Raw genomic sequence first — 20,522 nt, 5'->3', positions numbered from 1 at the left:
GAGATGAGAACTATCCTTGCATACTGTACAACTTTCAAATATCTACCAAATATATAACTAGGTGAAATACCTGTTTATAATTCTGAGCACCTAGAATCTAATTCCATTTGAAACTGCAATATTTTTGCACTATTCTCTAAGAGTCATTTGTTATTTGTGACGATCACTGACACCCGTAGTGATCTTGGTATCCCAGTCACAAATACAACACATCTGTAACTGTTTGCATTTCTAACGATTACAAGCATGATGACATTATGTACAAACTTTTGCTCTTCATTGCTTTCTGGTATCATGTCTGAGCACTTAAATACTGAAACATAAAATGCATAATAAATTCTTCAATGTTTTCTAACATCATCATGCCTAAGCATTTACATAATATATAAAATGTACAATATTTTTCTTACATATCTCCTTTAAGATATTACACTGATTTTTAACAATAATGTAGGTTATCATCATTTTAGAATAGTAAGGAAGTGTTACAGAGAATATTACATAAATGGGAGATTAGGTCTGATGCACTTGAGAACAACTGCTTTAAACTATACAGGTACTAGAAGACAGGAATAATTCTAGAGACAGAAAGCAGTTGGGGATGAATGGGAGTAAGAAGGAAGGGATTCAGGGTGATGTCCGAGTTGCTGGCTTAAATCAGGTGGATGCAGCATGATTTTTCAAGACAGGGAACACAGAAAAAAGAAAATTAGTAAAATTTTGAACAAACTTATACTGAGATTCTAGTCTAGTCCACACTTGAAAATGTGATTTTAGAATAAAGGAGGGCGGTAGGGGCTAGAAATAAAGATATAGCTTTGGTGTCAACAGCAAAGGTTTGAAATGAGAATATTCACAAAATGCATACAGAAGATAAGATGATACTGGTACTCTGAGGAAGTCAAATGGATGGATAGGCCAATTGTGGTGGCTTGTACCTGTAATCCTAACACTTTGGGACGCTTAGGTGGGCAGATCACAGGGTCAGGAGATTGAGATCATCCTGGCTAACATGGTGAAACCCCTCTCTACTAAACATACAAAAATTAGCAGAGCGTAGCGGCGGGTACTTGTAGTCCCAGCTACCCGAGAGGCTGAGGCAGGGAAATCGCTTGCACCTGGGAGGCGGAGGTTGCAATGAGCTGAGATAGCACCACTGCACTCCAGTCTGTCTCAAAAAGAAAGAAAGAAAGAAAGAAATGGATGGTTGACAAAGGCCTCATAGAGAAATAAAGATACACATAAAGTAGGAAAAAGTACTGTCAAAAAAGCAGCCAGATATTCTATTTAAATTTCAGAAGGAAGGAGTAGTCAAAAATACGTAACATAGGAAGCAGAAAACTTAGCTTTAGGGAAGAAGGATCTTTTTTCCTTTCAATTAAAAAATGAGAATGGATTCAGCTACAGATAAGTTTGTTTGAATGGAGGAGAAATAAGAGAGAGTTAGTTTAGATCATCATCTGCAGTTACATACAGAATCGTATTTGTTTGGTGAAACAGAAGCAAATTAATCTGTTGAGAGCAAGAAAGGCAGGGTTTGTTCAGGAGTTGATTAAAGAAGTAAAAAGGGATGGATGAGGACACAGACCAGAGATAAATAAAATTGATGAGTCTGATAAATTTTTTTATCATTAATTTGTAGTGGCATCAATCTCCAAAACTGCAATTGGCAATCTAAATTGTATTCCTAAATTAATTTAAAGTTGAAGGGATTCACAGGGCAAGTGTGGCAGAAAAACAAGGGACCAGACAGTACAGTCTGGGCTGGTAAGGAGAAAAAAGTAAACCTAATAAGCTATTAGTTTCCTAGATAATTGGAGGAAAAGGGAGAGATCAAGGAACTAGAAGAGTGACTTGGAAATTGGTGTGGACGGGGGGGTAGGGGAAAGGTATCCTACTGATTAAGAATCTGATGTTCTTCCTGCAGGAGAATTTACATTTATCCACATGCACATACATACGACATTATACCCCAGATAAAAACTATGCTCAATTAAGTCAAAGGGTCGTTATAACAGGCAAGCATTAAAATTCCAAAAAGACAGTAATTTATGGTAAAACAAAACAATAAGCTTTCAATCACACTTAAGAATTTGAGAAGTAAAGAAATTAGCTGATTTACTCAAGCACATATTGGAGTCACCGGAGTTGGCGAGACTCAAAATCCAGAGCTATTGATATTCAGGGCACTATTCTAACCAATTTTACTGACAACAATAACATATTTTATCTTGATGAATCATTTAAATGCCATGAAAGCATGAAACAATACTATAACCAAAGGTACCCATTTATGAATATTACTATTTCCAAACTTAAATACAAAGATCAGCAAATTACAGAAAGAAAATATCTATTAAGTTAATGTTGCCTTAGGGAAAATGCCCAGTAAAGAGTTTGTTTTCCTGATCTCTGAACAAAGCTCCCTGTTCACCAGAAAAGGTGCCCTGATGTATAATTCTACAGGTCAACTAAAACCTTTCCTTTCAATTATACAAACAGGCTACAAATATACTTCACTTTCTCACAAGAAGCAGCTACTTATGAGATATTTCACTAGCAGTATATATACATCAAAAGGAGTACTTTGTTATCAATAAAAGAATTTTTTCCTAGGGCCCAATCATTTTATTTCTCATAAACATGAAATATATAATGATTATATAAGGTAACGAGAGCAGAAAATCTAAACCCAAGCAGATCAAGAGAAACATAAGATTTAAAACATTCATTTTACATAAGATCATTTTGTAACATGTAAGAAACGTTTCCAAACTGGCTGTCTTAAACTTCTGATTCCACAATTTCAACATATTTTAGTACAAGGAGCACTGCTGTGAAAAACAAAGATTTTTTTTTTAAAAAAGTATCACAGGCCATAAGGCAAAGAGGCAGAATTACAAGCAGTTATATCCAAAGCAGCAGAGTGGTCTTAAGATATGAAATGTAATACACGTATGTTCATTGCAGCCTTGTGTACAATAGCAAAGACCTAGAACCAACCCAAAATGCCCATCAATGATAGACTGGACAAAGAAAATGTGGTACATATACACCATGGAATACTATGCAGCCATAAAAAACGATTGAGTTCATGTCCTTTGTAGGGACTTGGATGAATCTGGAAACCATCATTCTCAGCAAACTGACACAAGAACAGGAAGCCAAACACCATATGTTCTCACTCACAGGTGCGTGTTGAACAACGAGAACACGTGGACTCAGGGAGAGGAGCATCACAGACTGGGGGCAGTTGGGGGAGCTGGGGAGAGACAGCAGGGGGTGGGGAGGGATAACAGGGAGAAATGCCAGATACAGTATACACCTAAAGTAAAATAAATTTAAAAAAAAAAAAAAAGATATGAAATGTAGTCAGGAGTTCTAGACCATCCTGGCTAACATGGTGAAATGCAGTCTCTACTAATAATACAAAAAAAAAAATTAGCCGCACCTGTAATCCTAACTACCAGGGAGGCTGAGGCAGAAGAATCAGTTGAATCTGGAAGGCAAAGGTTGCAGTGAGCTGAGACTCCAGGCAGAGTGCAGTGAGCACCATTGCACTCCAGTCTGGGCGACAAGAGTGAAACTCCATCTCAGAAAGAAAAAAAAAAGACATAAAATATAAAAAAACTGTTGGATCCACAGGATTCATTTCAGGCAATTAGGCACGTGCAGATAGCAGATGAAGCTATTAGCGACAACTCTGCAAAGCCTATAGTTTAACTACCTACATGTCAGTGCCTGTGTTACCCATATGTTGCCATATATTTGGGTTGTGTGACCCATGTAACTTAAAAAGCATATATTTAATAAGGTTTCCAACATTTACAACTCTGTCATATTTTCCAATTTTGATGACAATGACCTTTAAATTATCTACAATTATTTGCTTGTTCCTTGTATGTCTTTACACCCTTCATTCCCCCTAACTGTTCAATGAAAACAGGAACTCTGTTCAGTATTGAATGAAAATAAAACATGTAATTAAGTCATATAATTCAATTTCTACTCTAGGACAACGTGCTTTAGTAAAAAAGAAATTATAATATTTTGGTTGAAACAAAAATCATAGAAGAGAGAGCAATGACATAAAGTCACATTATGTATTTCTTGGTTAAAAGAATTCTATTTTCCCCCTGAAGTTGCCTTTCACACTACTGGTTAACAGATGTTCCACACATGGTATCAGAAGTATGAATTTATTAAGTCAGCAGTTAATGGGTCCTTACAAAACTCTGCATACAGAGACTTCAATAAATGTCTTTTAAACTGAACTGAGATAATCAATAGATTCCCCCCATCCGCTCTCTAAAAACCTCCTACCTCATTTGCATCAGACTTGATTTCCCTCAGAAATCAGATCTTTATCCCAAACTGCTTCATTTCAGTGATGTATGGTTAAGCAAGAAACTTACTTCCTCATTCCCTGTATCCAAATGTTTTGGCAAACATGCTAGAGTTTATGACAAAATGAATCACAAATCTTCTACCCTCCACATTCATTGCCTTCACTGTACTCCAAGCTCTCATCATCTCTCTCCTGAACTACTTTGTCTCCTACCTTGGCCTGCTGATTCCCACATACTTTAAATCCATTCTCCAAAAAGTGAACAAAGCAATTTTTATGCAAATAGTTCACATTACTCTCCGGCTCAAATTCTCTAATGGCTTTCCACTGTATGCAGCACAAAATGTTACAGAGGACCAGAAATGGCTAAGTTTTCAAATATTAAGTGGAAGAAAAGACATCTAGAGTTGCTCTGTTAAATCTCAAGATGAATACATTTTAGGAAAAGGTTTTTTCTCTTATTAATCTCTCATTGGCTTACTATTCCCCAGTCACACTGCTCTTCCTGTTCCTTGAAAACGTCCATTTCTTTCCCACCTCAAGCCCTTGTCCCTGTTTCCTCTGCTTAGAATGTTCTTCTTCAATCTTTGTATGGCTGACTCTTCATTAGTATTAGGATGAACCTCAAGCTTCACCCCTTAAATAAAGCCTTCTCTGACCATCGATCCTCTTTTATTTTCTTCATAACATTTATGAGAATATGAAATTACCTTACTCTTATATGTTTATTTGCTTATAATGATTCCCATTTCCCTGCAAGAATATAAGCACTGTAAGACTTCCTTCCATAAGCTATCTGTCTTGTTCACAGATATACTGTTACCATCTGATTCAGTGACTGTTTTACAGTAGGTGCTTAGAACCTATGTTAAAATAATATTTAAACTTTAATTTCAAAGTCACTTTTAACTTCAAAGCGATTTGAGAATCTGCTGCAAAGAAGCCGATATTACCCCTTTATTTTGATGCCAACATAAACATTTTCTTACATAATTAGTCAGTAAATGAGATGATTCTAGATAACCAAGTCTTCTGATTCCACAGTCAATATACTCCTGCCACCCTAACCATGCTGCCTCTCTCATGTTAAAAAGTGTAGTATCAGAAAATAAAACATGTAATTAATTCAAATATTTCAATTTACATTCTAGGACAATTTCTTTTAGCAAAAAAGAAATTAAATTTGTAATATTTAATAAGTAAATGTTTTAACTTAATAGTATATATTATGAACACTAAATTGGAATAAAAAATGAACATAAACAAATTATACATAAAATAATTGATTTTTTTTCCTTAAAAGGAGGCAAACCAGCTTTTTCTGAAGATAAATTATTTAGAATTTAAGTATAATTTTTCAACAAACGTTTGGTCAAGGAAAACTAAATCAGTGCTTATAGATAAGCCAAATTAGAAAATAAAATGAACCAAGATAGATGAATTCGCTTTAGGGTAAATATATTAAAAAGTAATAACTGGCCAAGCACAGTGACTCATGCCTGTAATCCCAGCACTTTGGGAGGCCAAGGGTGGATCACAAGGTCAGGAGTTCCAGACTAGCCTGGCCAATACGGTGAAACCCTGTCTCTACTAAAAATACGAAAATTAGCTGGGTGTGGTGGCACATGCCTGTAGTCCCAGCTGCTCGGGAGGCTGAGGCAGGAGAATCTTTTGAATCCGGGAGGTGGAGATTGCAGTGAGTTGAGACCACACCACTGCACTCCAGCCTGGGAGGCAGAGCGAGACTCCATCTCAAAAAAAAAAAAAAAGAAAAAAAGAAAACGAAAAACTAGAAAACGTAATATTTATATATATTTAAAATTTTTATCTCCTTTTTATGTTATGGAAGAGATATCACCAGATATCCATTTTTAAAATATATTTACTTTTATATTCCTCTCAATCCATCAAATATGTGGCATAAGATGATGGGTTTAAATACATATATATACATCAAATCTATCAAAATATATACGTGTGTGTGTGTGTGTGTGTGTATCGCAAAGATTTACTATACCTAGATATCAGTTATACAATCCATCAATTGTGCTCCTTGGTATTACCCAAATGAGTTGAAAACTATGTCCACAGAAAAACCTGTACACAGTTGTTTATGGCAGCTTTATAACTGCCCAGACTTGGAGGCAACCAGGATGGCTTTCAATGAGTGAATGAATAAACTGGTATATCATACAATACTGCATTATTCAGGGCTAAAATGAAATGAGCTATCAAGCCACAAAAAGACACAAAAGAATTTTAAATGCACATTTCTAAGTGAAAGAAGCCAATCTGAAAAGGCTACATACTATATGATTCTAACTGAGACCTTCTGGCAAAGATAAAACCATGGAGAAAATAAAAAGTTCAGTGATTCTCATCATTAGAGAAATGCAAATCAAAACCACAATGAGATACTATCACACATCAATCAGAACAGCAATTATTAAAAAGTCAGGAAACAACAGATGCTGGAGAAATAGGAACACATTTACACTGTTGGTGGGAATGTAAATTAATTCACCCATTGTGGAAGACAGTGTGGCAATTCGTCAAGGATCTAGAACCAGAAGTAGCATTTGACCCAGCAATCCCATTACTGGTTATACCCAAAGGATTATAAATCATTCTATTATAAAGACACATGCCCACATATGTTTACTGCAGCACTATTTAACAATAGCAAAGACAGGGAACCAACCCAAATGCCCATCAATGATAGACTGGATGAAGAAAACATGCTACATATACATCACAAAATACTATAAGGCTATAAAAAAGAACGAGCTCATGTCCTTTGCAGGGACATGGATGAAGCTGGAAGCCATCATCTTCAGCAAACTAACACAGGCACAGAAAACCAAATACTGCATGTTCTCACTACTAAGTGAGAATGAACGATGAGAACACACGGACACAGGGAAGAGAACAACACACACCAGGGATTGCTGTGGGGTAGAAGGCAAGGGGAGGGAGGGCTTTAAGCCAAATACCTGTGGGGCTCAAAACCTAGGTGACAGACTGATCGGTGCAGCAAACCACCATGGCACATGTATACCTATGTAACAAACCTGCACATTCTGCACAGGTATCTCAAAACTTAAACTTTCTGTACATGTATCCCAAAACTTAAAATAAACTTAAAAAAAAAAATAGTGATTGCTAGGGGTTGGGGGAGGGAGGGATACGTAAGCAGAACACAGGAATTTTTAGAGCAGTAAAGCAATTCCCTATGATACTATAGTGGTAGATATATGTCATTACACATTTGTCAAAATCCGCTGAACCTACAACAGTAAACCCTCATGTAAACCATGCACTTTCGGTGATAATATGTGAATACAAGTTCATCAATAATAATGAATGTGCTTAGTCTGATGCAAGATGGTGGTGGCAGGGAAGACTTCGCTTGCAGGGAGGAAAAGGGAATATATGGGAACTCTGTACTTTCAACTCAATTTTGCTATGAACCTAAAATTTACCTGAACGTGAAGCCTATATTTTTAAAAATGTAACTAGAAAAACATCACTTAAAATATTGCTTTATTAAAAGCTAAAAAACCAAAACATAAAAAGGCAAAAAAAAAAAATTAAGGTTAACAAACTACTATGAAAGGGAATATTGAGAAACTAGCTTCTGAATATTCTTAAAGAGAAGCTAGTAGTTCCATTGTCCTTAAGAATCTACTAAATCAAGAATAAAAACATCCCGGGGCCTGTAAGTTTTAATCAGTTTAAAAGACATTATTAAGCCAGGCCTGTAATCCCACTAATTTGGGAGGCTGAGGCGGGTGGATCATTTGAGGTCAGGAGTTTGAGACCAGCCTTGCCAACATGATAAAATACAATCTCTACTAAAAATAGAAAAATTAGGCCGGGTGCGGTGGCTCAAGCCTGTAATCCCAGCACTTTGGGAGGCCGAGGCGGGTGGATCACGAGGTCAAGAGATCGAGACCATCCTGGTCAACATGGTGAAACCCCGTCTCTACTAAAAATACAAAACATTAGCTGGGCATGGTGGCGCGTGCCTGTAATCCCAGCTACTCAGGAGGCTGAGGCAGGAGAATTGCTTGAACCCAGGAGGCGGAGGTTGCAGTGAGCCGAGATCGCGACATTGCACTCCAGCCTGGGTAACAAGAGCGAAACTCTGTCTCAAAAAAAAAAAAAAAAAAAAATAGAAAAATTAGCTGGGCATGGTGGTGCATGCCTATAATCCTAGCTACTCAGGAGGCTGAGGTGGGAGGATCGCTTGAACCCAGGAGGAGGCGGTTGCAGTGGGCCCAGATCAGATCATGCCACTGCACTCCAGCCTGGGTGACAGAGCAAGACTCCATCTAAAAAAAAAAAGAACAAGAAAAAGAAAAAAGACATTATGAATACCTATGTATCATAAATCCTGTTTTTGCAAAATAATTCCTAAAAATGTTTGAACAACAAATATGTAAAATATGGGGGAAGAGAGGAAGAGAACTTTTTTAAAAGTTTTAAATCTCTATTAGGTAACAGACTTGGGTTAAAACTTTTACCTAAAATCTCACTGCTATAAAGCGAAATTAGAATTAAAACAGTCTGACGTCAGCAATTAGAGGACTAAAACCTTTCTGAATGACTTGCTACAAAATATAAAATGACCTGTTCCTTTCCATTCTACTGGTCTTGGTATTTTATGTTTGAGTTCAAATTTCAATTCTACTTGCATAAAATCTTAGGTATTTCTGTAAATTCAGTTTCCTATGTGAACTATTTTTTTCACTACTTACTATCAGAAGAGAAAAATTTCCCACAATAAAATTAAAAGCAAAGTCATGCATAGAATTTAAAAAATAAAAAGACATCTGGCATCTAGTACAATAACCTATTCTACAGATGAACTGATCTATGCCCAATTATAGGATCAGTTAGCGGCAGAGGCAGGAATTAGCCAAATTTTTCTAACTTCACAGTGCTCTGTTACCTCATCCTATCTCCTCCAAATGATGTTATGTCCACGTATAATACAACAAATTATTTGAGTAACTATAAATTCTCTCATTCATAAATATACAAGAAATGTTACTTACTAAAATCATTTACAAAACTCATGAACAATTATTTGTATTTTCCCAAAGTTAGGTAAGATGTTAGCTTTACTGAATTATAATTGACAAATAAAAAGTGGATATATTAAGGTGTACAATGTGATGTTTTGATATACATATACAATATAAAGTGAATACCATAGCCTAATTAATATGTCCACTAAAACGCAAAATTATTTGTGTGTGTTGTGAGAACACTGATATACTTTGTTAGCAAATTTCCACTATAAGACACAGCAATAACTACAATCATGCTGTACATCAGATCTCCAGAACTTATTCATCCTAAAAAACTGAAACTTTGTACCCTTTGACCAACATCTCCCCCATTTTCTCCAACCCCCAGAAACCACTATTCTACTCTCTGCTTCTGTGAGTTTGACATTTTAAAATTTCACATGTAAGTGACATTGCTACGTATTTATTTGTCTTTCTGTGCCTGGCTTACTTTACTTAGCACATCAGCCTCCAGGTTCATCCATGTCGTCACCAATATCAGGATTTTTTAAAGGCTTCATGTCCCATATTCTCTATATATTTCTCCATCAATTAACACATAGGTTGATTTCATATCTTGGTTATTGTAAACAAGGCTGCAATGAATATGGGAATGTAGATATCTCACAACATAACAATTTCATTTCCTCTAGATATGTACCAAGAAGTCAAAGAAATGAGACTGATGGATCATATGGTAATTCTCTTTTTAATTTTTTGATGAAACTCCATGCTGGTTTTCAGTATGTGGCTGTACCAATTTACAACAGTGTAAAAGAGTTCCATTTTGTCCATATCCTCGCCAACACTTAGTCTTACTGTCTTTCAAATAGGTGTGAGGTGACATCTAACAGGTATGAGGTGATACTGCATTGTGGTTTCCATTTGCATTTCCCTGATGATCAATGATGCTCAGCATTTTTTTCACATATCTAATGTACACCGTATGTTGTCTTTTGAAGAACATCCATGCAAGTCCTTTGTACATCTTTAAAAACTGGGTTGTTTTGTATCACTGAGTTCTTAAATATATTTTGGATATTAAACCTTTATCAAATGTACGGTTTGCAAATATTTTCTCCTTTTCTGTTGATTATCTGTTCACTCTATTGTTTCCTTTGCTGTGCAGAAGCTTAGTCAGTTGAAGCAGTATCACTTTAGTTTTGCTTTTATTCCTTACGCTTTTGGGGTCCTATCCAAAAAAATCACTGCCTAGACCAATGTCAAGAAACTTTTCCCTTTGTTTTCTTCTAGTAATTTTAGTTTTAGCTCTTTAATCTATTTTGAGTTGACTTTTGTATACGGTGTGAAATGATTTTCATGTGAGTTTTTGTATACAGTACAGAAATAAAATTTTTATGCTCATGCTTCTGCATAGGGATATTCAGTTTTTCCAATACTATTTACGGAAAAAACTATCCCTTCCCCATTTTGGGCTCTTGATATCTTTGTTAAAGATCAACTGATTGTACACATGGCATAAGCTTTCTGTTCTGTTCTATCGGTCTTTATGTCTGTTTTTATGCCAGCACTACACAGTTTGGATTACTAGCTTTGTAATATATTTAGAACAGTTCTGGAAGCATCATACTACTTGAGTATGATGCTTTCAGAACTGTTCTTGCTATGACTTCTTGGAGTCTTTTGTAGTTACGAACCAATTTTAGGATTGCTTTTTCTATTTCTGTGTAAAATGTCATTAGAATTTTGATAGCTATTGTACTGAATATATGGATTACTTTGGGTAGTATGGACATTTTAATAATATTAATTCTTCGAATTCAAGAACACAGGATATCTTTCCATTATGTGTCTTCCTCAATTTATTTCATCAATGTTATATAGATTTCTGTGTAGATCATTCATCTACTTTGTTAAATTCACTCCTTTTTACTTTTATGCTACCGTACAGGGTTTTTTTTAACTTCTTATCCATTGTTAGTTTATAGAAACACAAGGATTTTGTGTGTTAATTTTGTTATTTTGCAACTTTACTGAATTCGTTAGTTCTAACACTTTTGGTGGAGTCCTTAAGGTTTCTATATATAAGTTCACGCCATCTACAGAAAGGCAACTTTTTCCTTATTGATTTCCACATCTTTTATCTCTTGTTTGGGTCTAACTCCTTTGATTCAGATGTATAGTACTTTATTAACTAGAAATCATGAGAGTAGAAACCCCTGTCTTGTTCCTGATCCTAAAAGGACAAGCTTCCAGCTACATTAAGGCTTGTGTAACCTTTACAGTGTTGAGATACATACCTTCTATACCAAATTCATTGAATTTTTATCACAATATGACAAACTTTGTCAAATGTTTTTTCTGTATCAATTGAGAGATCACATAATTTCTGTCCTTCATTCTGTAAGTGTGGTGTATCATTTATTGGTTCTTGCCTATGCTGAACCATCCTTGCATCTATGGGATATATTCCACTTGCTCACTGTGTGTGAACCTTTTAATGTGTTGTTGAGTTCAGTTTAGCTGTATTTTGTTGAGGATTTCTGCATCTATGTTCATCGGAGATATTGATCTATAGATATTTTTTCTTTTAGTGTCCTTATCTGGCTTTGGCATCACAGTAACACCAGACTTGTAAAATGAGTTTGGAAGTATTCCATCCCCTAAGGTTTTGGAAGAGTTTTACAACTTGTGCTATGTCTTCTTTAAGGGTTTGCTGGATTCATCAGTGCAGCCTTCAGGTCCAAAGCTTTTCTTTTTTGGGAAGTTCCTGATTGCTGATTCAGACTTCTTACCAGTCATTAGGTGTAACTGGATTTTCTATTTCTTCATTATTGGTAGACTACACTTCTAGAAAAAAATTTTCCATTTTTTCTAGGCTGTGTATATTCATTGTAGTCTCTTATTATCATTTGTATTTTTGTAGTATCAGCTGCAATGGCTTCTTTCATTTGTAGTTTTAATTGAGTCCTTTTTTGCATAGTTTAGCTAAAGATTTGTCAGTTCTTTAGAAAGAAACACAAAACCAACTCTTAGTTTCGTGATCACAAAAATCAACTTTGAGTTTCACTCACTCTTCTATAGTTGTTCCAGTCTCTCTTTATTTCTGCTCTGATCTTTATTATTCATTTTCTTCTCCTAACTTTATGTCTAGTTTAGATTCTAGTACAGGGTTTCCAATCTTTTGGCTTCTTTGGGCCACAATGGAAGAAGAATTGTCTTAAGCCACACATAAAATACACTGACACTAGCTAATGAGCTAGGAAAAGAAAAGAAGAAAAAAAAAAAAATAACGCAAAAAAATCTCATAATGTTTTAAGAAAGTTTATGAGTTTGTACTGGGTCATATTCAAAGCCATCCTGGGCCACATGTGGCCCACGGGTTGGACAAGCTTGCTCTAGTCCTTTGAGATACATAGTTAGGTTATTCATTTGATATCTTTTTTTAATGTAAACATTTATCACCAAAAAATTCCCTCTTAGAACGGCTTTTGCTGCTTCACATAAGTTTTGCTATGTTGTGTTTCCACTGTCTTTTGTCTCAAGATAACCTCTTCAATGTCCCTTTTGTTTTTTCTTTGATCTACTGGTTGTTCAAGAATGTGTTAATTTCCACATATTTGTGAATTTTCCTGTTGTTACTGATTTCTAGTTTCATACTCATGCTTACAAAAATACTTACAATTTCAATTTTCTTAAATTTCTTAAGATTTGTTTTATGATGTAATGTATCTTAAGTTTTATGTGCACTTAAAAAGAGTGTATATTCTGCTACTGTTCAATGGAATGCTCTGTATATGTCTGTTAGGTCCATTTGGCCTATAATGTTGTTCAAGACTGTTACTTATTTTCTGCCTGGCTAATCTATCTATTGCTAAAGGAGGGCTACAAAAGTCTTTATTATTGTATTACCAGCTACTCTTCCTATCATATCTGTTAAAATTTTAGAATCTCCATTTCTCATTATAAAAAGTATTTTGGTGCTCTGATGCTGGATGTATACATATGTACAATTATTATATCTTCTTGAAGAACTGACTTCTTTATTATATAATGACTTTCTTCATCTCTTGTGACAGTTTTTGACTGAAAAATCTATAGTCACCCCTATTCTCTTCTGGTTACCATTTGTATGAAATATCTTTGTTTAACATAGCATTATGGAGCAAAAAAAGAATAAAAAATCTTTTTCCATTTTTTCATTTTCAGTGTATGTGTGTCCTTAATGCTAAAATAAATCTCTTGTAGGCATCATACTGTAGGATCTTTTTTAAAAAAAAAAATTTTTTAAGCAACTCTGTCTTTTGATTAGAGAGCTTAATCCATTTACATTTAAAGTAATTGTGGATAAAGACTTACCATTGTCATTTTGTTGTTTTCTGACTATCTTGTAGTTCCTCTATTTCTCTCATCCTCTATCAATGTCTTCCTTTGTGATTTTTATTTTTTTATTTTGGTAGTTAGATGCTTTCTCTTTATCTTTTGTGTATTTACTACAGGGTTTTTTCCCATGTGATGTATATAAGACATCTTGTAGTTATAATAGCCTGTTGTAAGCTGATAAAAATTTAATTTCAATCACATATAAAAACTTTAACTTCTCCAAACCCTCTCCAAGTTTACAGTATTGCGGACACAATTTATATCTTTTTATATTATATATAAAAATTATTCAAGTGGCCAGGTTGAGTGAATGGTAACAGTTCCTCAATTTGTTCAAGAAAAAATCTAAATTAAAGACAACAGAAAACCATTAAATAACTAAGAAAGAAACTGATAAAATCATCAACAGTAAATAAAGATGACAACAAAAAGAATCAGTAAATTGAAATGTTCATAAATGAACATGACCCTGAATGATTTGTTAATAGAACCTCTATATAAAATTATAAATAATTTAGCTCACATATACGATATATGCAAAATCACACGTTAATATACTTTGAGCATTTAGAGAATTCTGAATGAACATTTTTATTATATGCTATTTTCATGCATATGCTGACTTTTGAACCTAACCTTAAAGATGTGCCTTCTTCCTAGTATGATTCACTTGCTTTTTTCTACTAAAAAAAAAAATAAAGGTATGTGAGAGTTGCAGATCGGTGGAAGGGGCACAGAAGAAACAGAAGAACATACACTACAATTAATGTAAAGAATAGACACATAAACCCCAAAAAACTTTGATGAAACAAAATTAGGAAAGGCAGGATTGCTTTCTAGTCTTAGGAAACTGAACAAAATGAGTGGCCAACAAGATACAAAAATTCCAAATGTGTATCTCAAAAAAATTATTTTCTCCTATCATTTCAGTCCTGATTTTACAGAAAGCACTAATAATTTTTATCATTCTGGTATTTAAAAAAGAAATTTCTTCCAATAATACATTATGTCTAAATGCATAATTCATATAACCAAGAGGCCAATTACTTTCAGCTGGTATCTTTGTGAAAAGTATGTTAAAAATGTATGTACACTCTATAAATTTAAAGTCAGGGCCTTAGAGATTAACTTCACAGTCATCTAAGCCCATTTTTTCATTAATAGTAGGATAAATATTTCCATAATTGTTTACTAGGAAGGGATGATGTAGCTCAACTGAGAAAAAAAATCTGACTCATCCATCCTTGGCCTGTGCACCAATTCTTAAAAACTAGCACTGGTTATTCCTTAGTAGTAATACTGGTAAGGGTACATGCTTATTTTAAAACTATTTTTTCTCTTGGCTAGGAGAAAAATAGTGATTCTGAGAAATGAGGGGGAAACTAGATGTGTAGAAACTTGAGTTGTATATATATTCAATTTGACATACTTCATAATCTAACATCAAAGATGATTTGATATCTTATCTCAATTCTCATGTTAAGTGGAGATACTACCTAGCTTTCCATCTCAAAAGCAAGGTGCTTAAAAGTAATCCCAGAACTTTCGGAAGCCAAGGTAGGAGGATTGCTTGAGGCTAGAAGTTCGAGACCAACCTGGGCAACATAGGGAAACCCTATTTACAAAATACATTTAGAAAAATTAGCCAGGCATGGCGGCACGTGCTTATGGTCCCAGCTACTCAGGAGGCTAAGGTAAGAGGATGGCTTGAGCCCGAGAGATAGGGGCTACAGTGAGCCATGATTGTGCCACTGCACGCCACCCTCAGTGACACAGTGAGACCCTGTCTCAAAAAAATTAAATTAAATTAAAATTTTAAGGCAGTTAAAAAAAAAAATCTGGAGTTGTGGGTTTTGGTTCCAATGTGACTTAGGCAAAAGTTACATTTCTAGGCCTCAGTTTTTACATCTGAAAAATAAGTCAGGAGGGCCACAAGATTTCTAAAATTCCTCTTGCTAAAACTTAACAGAAAGGAGTTCCAAAGATCAATTTTTGGTGTTTAATACATATGAGGCACTTAAGAATTACTTTTAGTCTGGAAAATCAACTGTAACAAAATTTCCATGTCAAAAACCTTTCAGATTTATAGAAAACATACTACCACAATTAAATGTTCTGATTATATTTACATCCTGGGACAGCAATTACCATTTATCCCTATTAAAAAGCAAATGCCATGCAAATACATATTTTGGAATACCCTAACAATACACTGATCTGAAAATATTCTATAATATATTCTTGGCATTTCCCAAAATGTATTTCTACAACTTAGTTCATTATCAAATAGGTTTGGGATGTGTTTCCAATGTAATTATACTCTTTATAGCAGAAATTACTAGTGTTCTATCCATTCTTCACAAAGTAATTATTTTGTTACACAAGCTATCCCAAATTTATTTGGCTCAAAAAACCCTTTTGGGGAATATCTATCAATATCTCATAGTGTTTCAACTGCTCAAAGTAGAATTATTTAGTAGTAAACACAGGCACTATTATAAGACAAAACACTGATCAAATTTTATTATAAATTATTAGAAAAGTAATTAAGATTTAAAAAATACTGGAATGATCAATAACTGGAGTAACAAAGGCTAAAAACTGAAAGCTCCAATAATCTACTAATCATTAAAATTTTCCGTGACGCTGTCAGATGTGCTTTCGTATTTGAGACTAAGAAAATAATACATAGTCACATAAAAGAAATGGGATGGAAAAAATACTTAGCTTCTCTCAGCTGCCACAGGTAAAATGAAACTCAGTCAAATGAATATAAGAATATGTTAAAAAACAAAAAAGAGAACAGGAGGAGGCTTGCCCAACAGCTATCAAAATTTTTCATATTTCTTTTAACATATAGGTATTTTATCATATAGGTATTTTATCATTCTAGTATTTAAAAGAGAAATTTCTTCCAATAATACAGTGCCAATTAAGTGAGGAAAATAGGTGGACATTTCCCTTGAAAAACAAGATGCCATTCACAATACCAGATTATCCCAGAACTAACTTTCATTAAGCCAAAGGACTTAAAAATATTCTAGAAGCAGAATTTAGTACATGCAAGAATCTTCATCTAAGGCAAACTGAAGAACTGATGAGCACTCTAAAACTAATTTCTAACTTTAGTTATTAGTCTTTAACATTAGTCTCTAGTCTCATGCTTAATTCTTAATTCTAAATTTACTAGTCTCATTCTTAATGCTTTCTAATGTGTAAGACTTCATAACTACAAACTGATATAATCAAACTTAAATGTTATATTGTGATTTTGTTTAATAAAAAATTTAGCCAGGCATGGTGGCACGTGCTTATGGTCCCAGCTACTCAGGAGGCTAAGGTAAGAAGATGGCTTGAGCCCAAGAGATAGGGGTTACAGTAAAGACAAATACTGCAATATTTATTAAATACAGTGAAGATAAATACAATGAAGATAAATACAATAAATTAAATACAGTAAAAATAAATACTGCAATCCAAAAGAGCCTCTATAAATGAACTATTTTTGGCTTTCAGAAAACATCAGCACATATTTTATTCCTTCCAGTAAAGTTATCTTAATTCTAACAAAACTGGACTAACCTGTAACTCTTGGTATTTCTGATTTGAAATGGCAGGAGAAAGATGGTATGATCCCCTTTTCCTCTTAAAAATGTCTGAAAACAGCTAGGAGATGAGAGTGCAAAACAAAAACACAAACCACATCTCCAACAAACTAGGACATATCCCTAACCACACTATATGAGAAGGGCTACTAAATACAGTGAAGGTAAAGACGGATGCTGGAAGAGCTCAAGCCAGGGAAATGGCTTGCAACTTCCAAACTCAAAACTATCAGTTCAGTTCTCTAAATTACATAACAGTCAGAAAAGTAAACCCAATAGTCCCTTGCTGGAAACACTTGAAGCTTTCAGACCTCATTACTGAAACACAGAGTTAGGATTGGACCCCCTCTTCCCCCACAAAAAGGACATACCCCTCCCTAAGAAAAGCTGACGCATACTAATGAAGATAAATACTGCAATAGTAAAATTGTTGTTTTTCAAAGATTTAAATGAGGAATCCTTTGAGAATCTAGGCAAAAGCAAAAAACAAAACAAAACAAAACCCACTAACTTAAAATGTGAAGGAAGACAGAATCAATGCTTAAAAATCAGTGAAGCAGACAGGGAGCGGTGGCTCATGCTTGTAATACCACCACTTTGGTCAGGAGTTTGAGACCAGCCTGGCTAACATGGTAAAACCCTGTCTCTCCTAAAAAATTAGCCGGGTTGGGGGGTGGTGGGGGCTGTAATCCCAGCTACTGGGAGGCTGAGGTTGGAGAATCGCTTGAACCCAGGAGGCAGAGGTTTCAGTGTGCCGAGATCACGTCACTGCACTCCAGCCTGGGAGACAATAGCGAAATTCCTTCTCAAAAAATAAATCAGTGAGCAGTATCTAGAGTACCCAAATATTTATCTCCAGTATAAAACCAACAGTTAAACATTATTAAATATACAAAACCATAAGGAATAATGTTTTCATAAACTTTAAGAACATACTCGATAAAGTTCAGCCATCTAAAAGAAAAAAACTATCAAAAAGAACAAACTTTGAGCATTTCAATCCACCTAACTATTGATCTAATAAGACTATGGCTATGGCTACAGAATATAGTGTAATTATTACAATTCCTGACAATATTTTTATATAACCAACAAAAACATGAGTAAAAAGATTGAGAAATGCTAACATCTTTATACTGTACTGCTTTACATCTTTAAGTGTATTTCAATTGTTAACATATCTTGTCTTATCTCCTGGTCCATTAGGTATAAAAGATGAGGCTATAACCATAATGCTATAATAAATACAAATGAGCTAAATATATTCATTTTTTTAAAAGTCTCAGATTAGAGCTCAAAATAGAATGTAACTATATGAACACAAGACTCTTCTAAACCCCAAATTTGGATGGATGAAAATGAGAGAGGGCCAGGCACAGTGGCACACGTCTGTAACCCCAGCACTTTGGGAGGCTGAGGCTGATGCAGGTGGATCACAAGGTAAGCAGTTTAAGATCAGCCTGGCCAATGAAGCGAAACCTCATCTCTACTAAAAATACAAAAATTAGCCAGGTGTGGTGGCATGCACCTGTAATCCCAGCTACTTGGGAAGCTGAGGCAGGAGAATCACCTGAACCCAGAAAACGTAGGCTGTAGTGAGTTGAGATCATGTCATTGCACTCCAGCCTGGGCAAGAGACTCTGTCCCCCACCAAAAAAAAAAGGGAAAATGAAACAGATTTACATATTCAAATGACACAGGCATTTATAAGCACAAGGATATTCACACTAGCATCATTCGTAACAGCAATGTATGGAAACAACTAAATGTCCACCAACCAGGACCTTTAGATAAATTAACGTCAACAACAATTAAGTCTGTATAGCATATGGGATAATAGAAAAGACTCTAGCCAAACTGCTGAAGGCTGGAGTTCACCTTCCAGCTGACAACTTACTAGCATGTTATTTAACGTTTGTGCCTCAGTTTCTTCATCTATGATAAGGGAGTAATATTTACCTACTTCTCATACTTGTGATGAAGATTAGTAATCAATACAAAAACACATGCTAGAACAGGGCCTAGAACAAAGCATCACGTAAGTGTTAGATACTATTAGAGTTAAATGAGAAAAAGTGAACTGCCGAACAGCATATATGATACCATTTACAAAAAAAACTTTTAAATATATACTTGTATGTGTATTATATATATATATATATATATATATATATATGCATAAAACATTTGCAGAAGGATGAATAAACTCATAGTAGTTTCCCAGGAACAGAAATTAAACATTAGAGGTTTCACAGTGGGAGAAAGATTTACTTTACCTTTCTTTATCTTCTGAATTTTATACCACATGCATGTATGGACTAGACAAAAACTACTACTTAAATTACCTTTAAAAATCTTAAGGAATCTAGGCTAACTAAGCCACTTTCCTGGTTAGTTCTCTGTCTACCATGCCTAAGGTACCTTAACTCAAGGGTCATACAGCAAATTCTCAGTAAAGGTATGTCCCCAAGCTATACAGAGTTCAGATATGTATTGTTGTCACCATATAAAATATAAAAGAAACATATCTTAGGAGACACCACTGCAAGGACCTATGTAAAGGGAGCGTTCACTGCAATGTGCATACAAATAGCAAAACATTGGAAATAACGTACAACAATAGACTAAATTATGGCACTATGCAATATACGGATATTAAAAATGACAGCATAGTATAACTTTATATATATAAATTATAATTTTTGTACATAAATAACAAATAGTAAATTCTAGACTCTTTCCACACAGGAATACAGATATATTTCATCTTTTCATTGACTATGATTTGTGATATGGCTATATAATTTAATCATTCCTATTATCAACTGATATTTAGGTTGTTTCTATTTTCCTTTACATTTTTTAACCTTGTTTTCATCAACATATATATATATAATGCTTCACTGAACATAAATCTTCACCCACAGGGACTAATATTTCTGTAAGGCAGATTCCTGAAAGTAGAACTGTTTGGTCAAAACTAGTATGTGTTTTAAATTTTTGTATGTAGTTCCAAACTGCCTTCTTCCAAAGAGCCTGCATCAATTTATACTCTCCCAACCCTACAAATTAGTGATCATTCTCATCAATCTGATGTATAAAAAAGGATATATTATTTTTAATCTATATAATATTAGTGAGAGTGTGTAA

General features: G+C 34.6%; 1 protein-coding gene across 4 annotated transcripts in view; it reads right to left on the bottom strand.

The window, feature by feature from the left end:
- The window catches only part of SHOC2 (SHOC2 leucine rich repeat scaffold protein), an 86,589-nt gene that overhangs the window by 47,691 nt on the left and 18,376 nt on the right, over positions 1-20,522 (bottom strand). The window contains exon 1 of one of the 4 annotated variants that reach the window (XM_074382870.1): positions 3,452-5,506. The exons of the other annotated variants lie outside the window; for them this stretch is intronic. The gene's annotated coding sequence lies outside the window, so the exon portion shown is untranslated. Of the gene's footprint in view, positions 1-3,451; positions 5,507-20,522 lie in introns of those variants that run through there. 4 annotated transcript variants of the gene reach the window in all.

This window comes from Saimiri boliviensis, chromosome 12, assembly GCF_048565385.1.
Source record: "Saimiri boliviensis isolate mSaiBol1 chromosome 12, mSaiBol1.pri, whole genome shotgun sequence".
Classification (NCBI taxonomy): Eukaryota; Metazoa; Chordata; class Mammalia; order Primates; family Cebidae; genus Saimiri; species Saimiri boliviensis.
This window is presented reverse-complemented; position numbering and strand designations above follow the sequence as displayed.